Source organism: Styela clava, unplaced genomic scaffold, assembly GCF_964204865.1.
Source record: "Styela clava unplaced genomic scaffold, kaStyClav1.hap1.2 HAP1_SCAFFOLD_61, whole genome shotgun sequence".
Taxonomy (NCBI): Eukaryota; Metazoa; Chordata; class Ascidiacea; order Stolidobranchia; family Styelidae; genus Styela; species Styela clava.
Genome location: NW_027556545.1, coordinates 32,501 through 40,000, shown reverse-complemented (window position 1 = coordinate 40,000; position 7,500 = coordinate 32,501). Strand labels below are relative to the sequence as shown.

Below are 7,500 nucleotides of genomic sequence, written 5' to 3'. Positions count from 1 at the left end.
AAAGACAGTAATTTCGAATGAGCCAAGAAAGAGCGGTGCGGGGCCGGTCGGAGCGCACCCTTTTCTCGGTGGCTGGCGGGCGAGAGAGTGCTGCGTCGCCGGCATCGGCGTCGAAAGAAGCCGAGCCGAAAAAAGTTAAAGTACAAACGTGCAAGCATACTAACCTAACCCTAGGTAAGGCATGTCAGAGCGAAAGACAGTAATTTCGAATGAGCCAAGAAAGAGCGGTGCGGGGCCGGTCGGAGCGCACCCTTTTCTAGGTGGCTGGCGGGCGAGAGAGTGCTGCGTCGCCGGCATCGGCGTCGAAAGAAGCCGAGCCAAAAAAAGTTAAAGTACAAACGTGCAAGCATACTAACCTAACCCTAGGTAAGGCATGTCAGAGCGAAAGACAGTAATTTCGAATGAGCCATGAAAGAGCGGTGCGGGGCCGGTCGGAGCGCACCCTTTTCTCGGTGGCTGGCGGGCGAGAGAGTGCTGCGTCGCCGGCATCGGCGTCGAAAGAAGCCGAGCCGAAAAAAGTTAATGTACAAACGTGCAAGCATACTAACCTAACCCTAGGTAAGGCATGTCAGAGCGAAAGACAGTAATTTCGAATGAGCCAAGAAAGAGCGGTGCGGGGCCGGTCGGAGCGCACCCTTTTCTCGGTGGCTGGCGGGCGAGAGAGTGCTGCGTCGCCGGCATCGGCGTCGAAAGAAGCCGAGCCGAAAAAAGTTAATGTACAAACGTGCAAGCATACTAACCTAACCCTAGGTAAGGCATGTCAGAGCGAAAGACAGTAAACTCGAATGAGCCATGAAAGAGCGGTGCGGGGCCGGTCGGAGCGCACCCTTTTCTCGGTGGCTGGCGGGCGAGAGAGTGCTGCGTCGCCGGCATCGGCGTCGAAAGAAGCCGAGCCGAAAAAAGTTAAAGTACAAACGTGCAAGCATACTAACCTAACCCTAGGTAAGGCATGTCAGAGCGAAAGACAGTAATTTCGAATGAGCCAAGAAAGAGCGGTGCGGGGCCGGTCGGAGCGCACCCTTTTCTAGGTGGCTGGCGGGCGAGAGAGTGCTGCGTCGCCGGCATCGGCGTCGAAAGAAGCCGAGCCAAAAAAAGTTAAAGTACAAACGTGCAAGCATACTAACCTAACCCTAGGTAAGGCATGTCAGAGCGAAAGACAGTAATTTCGAATGAGCCATGAAAGAGCGGTGCGGGGCCGGTCGGAGCGCACCCTTTTCTCGGTGGCTGGCGGGCGAGAGAGTGCTGCGTCGCCGGCATCGGCGTCGAAAGAAGCCGAGCCGAAAAAAGTTAAAGTACAAACGTGCAAGCATACTAACCTAACCCTAGGTAAGGCATGTCAGAGCGAAAGACAGTAATTTCGAATGAGCCAAGAAAGAGCGGTGCGGGGCCGGTCGGAGCGCACCCTTTTCTAGGTGGCTGGCGGGCGAGAGAGTGCTGCGTCGCCGGCATCGGCGTCGAAAGAAGCCGAGCCAAAAAAAGTTAAAGTACAAACGTGCAAGCATACTAACCTAACCCTAGGTAAGGCATGTCAGAGCGAAAGACAGTAATTTCGAATGAGCCAAGAAAGAGCGGTGCGGGGCCGGTCGGAGCGCACCCTTTTCTCGGTGGCTGGCGGGCGAGAGAGTGCTGCGTCGCCGGCATCGGCGTCGAAAGAAGCCGAGCCGAAAAAAGTTAAAGTACAAACGTGCAAGCATACTAACCTAACCCTAGGTAAGGCATGTCAGAGCGAAAGACAGTAATTTCGAATGAGCCAAGAAAGAGCGGTGCGGGGCCGGTCGGAGCGCACCCTTTTCTAGGTGGCTGGCGGGCGAGAGAGTGCTGCGTCGCCGGCATCGGCGTCGAAAGAAGCCGAGCCAAAAAAAGTTAAAGTACAAACGTGCAAGCATACTAACCTAACCCTAGGTAAGGCATGTCAGAGCGAAAGACAGTAATTTCGAATGAGCCATGAAAGAGCGGTGCGGGGCCGGTCGGAGCGCACCCTTTTCTCGGTGGCTGGCGGGCGAGAGAGTGCTGCGTCGCCGGCATCGGCGTCGAAAGAAGCCGAGCCGAAAAAAGTTAAAGTACAAACGTGCAAGCATACTAACCTAACCCTAGGTAAGGCATGTCAGAGCGAAAGACAGTAATTTCGAATGAGCCAAGAAAGAGCGGTGCGGGGCCGGTCGGAGCGCACCCTTTTCTAGGTGGCTGGCGGGCGAGAGAGTGCTGCGTCGCCGGCATCGGCGTCGAAAGAAGCCGAGCCAAAAAAAGTTAAAGTACAAACGTGCAAGCATACTAACCTAACCCTAGGTAAGGCATGTCAGAGCGAAAGACAGTAATTTCGAATGAGCCAAGAAAGAGCGGTGCGGGGCCGGTCGGAGCGCACCCTTTTCTCGGTGGCTGGCGGGCGAGAGAGTGCTGCGTCGCCGGCATCGGCGTCGAAAGAAGCCGAGCCGAAAAAAGTTAAAGTACAAACGTGCAAGCATACTAACCTAACCCTAGGTAAGGCATGTCAGAGCGAAAGACAGTAATTTCGAATGAGCCAAGAAAGAGCGGTGCGGGGCCGGTCGGAGCGCACCCTTTTCTAGGTGGCTGGCGGGCGAGAGAGTGCTGCGTCGCCGGCATCGGCGTCGAAAGAATCCGAGCCAAAAAAAGTTAAAGTACAAACGTGCAAGCATACTAACCTAACCCTAGGTAAGGCATGTCAGAGCGAAAGACAGTAATTTCGAATGAGCCATGAAAGAGCGGTGCGGGGCCGGTCGGAGCGCACCCTTTTCTCGGTGGCTGGCGGGCGAGAGAGTGCTGCGTCGCCGGCATCGGCGTCGAAAGAAGCCGAGCCGAAAAAAGTTAATGTACAAACGTGCAAGCTTACTAACCTAACCCTAGGTAAGGCATGTCAGAGCGAAAGACAGTAATTTCGAATGAGCCAAGAAAGAGCGGTGCGGGGCCGGTCGGAGCGCACCCTTTTCTCGGTGGCTGGCGGGCGAGAGAGTGCTGCGTCGCCGGCATCGGCGTCGAAAGAAGCCGAGCCGAAAAAAGTTAATGTACAAACGTGCAAGCATACTAACCTAACCCTAGGTAAGGCATGTCAGAGCGAAAGACAGTAAACTCGAATGAGCCATGAAAGAGCGGTGCGGGGCCGGTCGGAGCGCACCCTTTTCTCGGTGGCTGGCGGGCGAGAGAGTGCTGCGTCGCCGGCATCGGCGTCGAAAGAAGCCGAGCCAAAAAAAGTTAAAGTACAAACGTGCAAGCATACTAACCTAACCCTAGGTAAGGCATGTCAGAGCGAAAGACAGTAATTTCGAATGAGCCATGAAAGAGCGGTGCGGGGCCGGTCGGAGCGCACCCTTTTCTCGGTGGCTGGCGGGCGAGAGAGTGCTGCGTCGCCGGCATCGGCGTCGAAAGAAGCCGAGCCGAAAAAAGTTAAAGTACAAACGTGCAAGCATACTAACCTAACCCTAGGTAAGGCATGTCAGAGCGAAAGACAGTAATTTCGAATGAGCCAAGAAAGAGCGGTGCGGGGCCGGTCGGAGCGCACCCTTTTCTAGGTGGCTGGCGGGCGAGAGAGTGCTGCGTCGCCGGCATCGGCGTCGAAAGAAGCCGAGCCAAAAAAAGTTAAAGTACAAACGTGCAAGCATACTAACCTAACCCTAGGTAAGGCATGTCAGAGCGAAAGACAGTAATTTCGAATGAGCCATGAAAGAGCGGTGCGGGGCCGGTCGGAGCGCACCCTTTTCTCGGTGGCTGGCGGGCGAGAGAGTGCTGCGTCGCCGGCATCGGCGTCGAAAGAAGCCGAGCCGAAAAAAGTTAAAGTACAAACGTGCAAGCATACTAACCTAACCCTAGGTAAGGCATGTCAGAGCGAAAGACAGTAATTTCGAATGAGCCAAGAAAGAGCGGTGCGGGGCCGGTCGGAGCGCACCCTTTTCTCGGTGGCTGGCGGGCGAGAGAGTGCTGCGTCGCCGGCATCGGCGTCGAAAGAAGCCGAGCCGAAAAAAGTTAAAGTACAAACGCGATGCTAATGAGCGAGCCGTTGTCTCGACTAATATGTAGGGGGCGTTCGATCGAGCGTCTGGCTTGAGCGCTTGTCGGCCTAGCAGAACGGTCGCATTGTTATGCCCGGGTTTTAGGCACCGCTGCAGGCGGCCGGCAGAGCTCTTGTTTGTGCGAAACTGAATGGATCGAGCCCGAGAGAGGGCGAGCAAAGAAAAAACGCAAATCGCTCCGCCTGGCACTGCCGGCGAGAGCGTGGACGTCGCGGCCAGCGACTGTCGAAGCCGAGTACGGCCGCAGGCGATCGCCTCGGTCTTAAACGAATGCGACGAGCACGCGCCGGGCGGCCCAGCAAGGGCCGAGCGCAGCTGTCGCAGCTATCTGGTTGATCCTGCCAGTAGTGATATGCTTGTCTCAAAGATTAAGCCATGCAGGTGCAAGTACGAGTTCTCGTAAAGCGAAACTGCGAATGGCTCATTAAATCAGTCTTGGTTTATTTGGTCTCGTAAGCGAAGTGGATAACTGTGGTAATTCTAGAGCTAATACATGCATTAAGCGCCGACTTCGGGAGGCGCGCTTTTATCAGATCAAAACCGACCGGGTTCGTCCTGTGACGTTTGATGACTCTGGATAACCACGCGGATCGTACGGTCTCTGCACCGACGACGTATCATTCAAGTGTCTGCCCTATCAACTGTCGAAGGTACGCTACGTGCCTACCTTTGTGATAACGGGTAACGGGGAATCAGGGTTCGATTCCGGAGAGGGAGCCTGAGAAACGGCTACCACATCCAAGGAAGGCAGCAGGCGCGCAAATTACCCATTCCCGACACGGGGAGGTAGTGACGAAAAATAACAATACAGGACTCTAACGAGGCCCTGTAATTGGAATGAGTACATCCTAAAACTCTTAACGAGTATCCATTGGAGGGCAAGTCTGGTGCCAGCAGCCGCGGTAATTCCAGCTCCAACAGTGTATGCTAAAGTTGTTGCGGTTGAAAAGCTCGTAGTTGGATTTTGGGCGAGCGCCGCCGGTCCGTCGCAAGGCGTGTCACTGGTTGCGTTCGCCTCACCTTCGGTTCTCCGTCGGTGCTCTTGACTGAGTGTCGGCGGTGGCCGATAAGTTTACTTTGAAAAAATTAGAGTGTTCAAAGCAGGCTGTTCGCCTGCATAGTGTTGCATGGAATAATGGAATAGGACCTCGGTTCTATTTTGTTGGTTTTCGGAGCACGAGGTAATGATTAAGAGGGACAGACGGGGGCGTCCGTACTCTGCCGTTAGAGGTGAAATTCTTGGATCGGCGGAAGACGAACTACTGCGAAAGCATTCGCCAAGAATGTTTTCTTTAATCAAGAGCGAAAGTCAGAGGTTCGAAGACGATCAGATACCGTCCTAGTTCTGACTATAAACGATGCCAACTAGCGATCGGGAGGCGTTACCATGACGACCTTTCCGGCAGCTTCCGGGAAACCAAAGTCTTTGGGTTCCGGGGGAAGTATGGTTGCAAAGCTGAAACTTAAAGGAATTGACGGAAGGGCACCACCAGGAGTGGAGCCTGCGGCTTAATTTGACTCAACACGGGGAAACTCACCCGGCCCGGACACAGGTAGGATTGACAGATTGAGAGCTCTTTCTTGATTCTGTGGGTGGTGGTGCATGGCCGTTCTTAGTTGGTGGAGCGATTTGTCTGGTTAATTCCGATAACGAACGAGACTCTGGCATGCTAAATAGTTACGCGACCTTCTCGGTCGGCGTCTAACTTCTTAGAGGGACTAGTGGCGTTTAGCCACACGAGATTGAGCAATAACAGGTCTGTGATGCCCTTAGATGTCCGGGGCCGCACGCGCGCTACACTGAGTGAAGCAGCGAGTGTCTAACCTAGGCCGAAAGGTCCGGGTAACCCGTTGAACCTCATTCGTGATTGGGATAGGGACTTGCAATTGTTTCCCTTGAACGAGGAATTCCCAGTAAGCGCAAGTCATCAACTTGCGTTGATTACGTCCCTGCCCTTTGTACACACCGCCCGTCGCTACTACCGATTGAATGGTTTAGTGAGATCCTTGGATCGGCCCCGTCGCGGCTGGCAACGGCCGCGTCGGCGTGTCGAGAAGACGATCAAACTTGATCATTTAGAGGAAGTAAAAGTCGTAACAAGGTTTCCGTAGGTGAACCTGCGGAAGGATCATTACCGAAAGTGGTGGTAGGCCCCGGCCGACCGCGCACTTAATTGTCTTTGGGTGCCGCCGAGAGGGCGGCCGTCAATCGGGGTTCCGCCCCGTGCGACACGCGTAACACGTTGGCATAGCAAGGCAGCCGAGTGCGATGGTGGCTTCTGGGCACCGCGCTCGATGTGCCGCCGGCCCAGCCCGGCGGTCGCTCGGCGCCGTTTGTTGGTGTTTTTGTGCAGTTGTTGTCGGTGGTGGTTTTGTGGTCGATCCCACAGTGTGACGTCCGCGCGCTTCGGCGCCGGGCGAAACGTCGAGGACGACTCTTAACGGTGGATCACTCGGCTCGCGAGTCGATGAAGGACGCAGCCAAGTGCGAGAAGTAATGTGAATTGCAGAACACATTGAACGTCGACCTTCTGAACGCGAATTGCGGTCTCGGGTCAATCCCGGGACCGCGTCTGCCTCAGGGTCGCGTTCGTCCTCACCCGAGGGCCGTCGCCTGGCCTCTGCGAAGACGGCCGGGCGTCGCCCCAAGTTGAAGCGGTCGCCGAGCTTTCTCCGCGCGACCGCGTGTCCCGTACACCGCCGGCCCCTCGACGTGTTCAACTACGTTCGAGGGGCGGGTCCAGGTCGGTCGGTCCGGTCACGAGATCAAGACCGACCGTGGGCCAAGGCGGCGACGGTACGCGCTCGGTCGGCGCCGGCGGCGACGACTTGCGATGCCAGCGGGCCGTGTAAGAAGCGGCCCGCTTGACACATACGACCTGAGTTCAGGCGAGAGCACCCGCTGAATTTAAGCATATTATTAAGCGGAGGAAAAGAAACCAACAGGGATTCCCTGAGTAACGGCGAGTGAACCGGGAAGAGTCCAGCGTCGAATCTGCGCGCTTTTCGAGCGCGCCGAGTTGTGACGTACGGAAGTCCCAGTGCGGCTAACGGCGAGCGCCGGTGTCCTTCTGATCGAGGCCTCGTCCCACGGCGGGTGTTAGGCCCATAGGGGCGCTTGCCTTGGCCGCTTCGGGTCTTCTCGGAGTCGGGTTGTTTGGGAATGCAGCCCAAAGCGGGTGGTAAACTCCACCTAAGACTAAATACGGTCGCGAGACCGATAGCGGACAAGTACCGTGAGGGAAAGTTGAAAAGCACTTTGAAGAGAGAGTTCAAGAGTACGTGAAACCGTTGAGAGGCAAACGGGAGGGCCCGTCAGGTCGCCGGCTCGCTTTCAGTTGGGTGCGGGGGCGCGCCGTCTCGGTTCGCGGACGCTTAAGGCGCCGCTGCCGAGTCGGCTCGCGCACCGTCTCAGCGCACTAGCGACCGGCGCGGGTCACGACCGGTTTGCCGTCGGTCTAAGTCCCCGCGCGAAGGT

General features: G+C 56.1%; 2 non-coding genes and 1 pseudogene across 2 annotated transcripts; all 3 read left to right on the top strand.

Annotated features, from left to right (window-relative positions):
* Window positions 1-4,347: 4,347 nt before the first annotated feature.
* Window positions 4,348-6,157, top strand: LOC144418865 (small subunit ribosomal RNA). Its single transcript, XR_013473706.1, has one exon. It is a non-coding gene; the product is annotated as a small subunit ribosomal RNA (ribosomal RNA).
* A 298-nt stretch (window positions 6,158-6,455) lies between these two features.
* On the top strand, window positions 6,456-6,609 carry LOC144418879 (5.8S ribosomal RNA). The gene has a single exon (XR_013473713.1). It is a non-coding gene; the product is annotated as a 5.8S ribosomal RNA (ribosomal RNA).
* Window positions 6,610-6,897: 288 nt separating this feature from the next.
* Window positions 6,898-7,500, top strand: part of LOC144418873 (large subunit ribosomal RNA) — a 3,695-nt pseudogene continuing 3,092 nt past the window's right edge.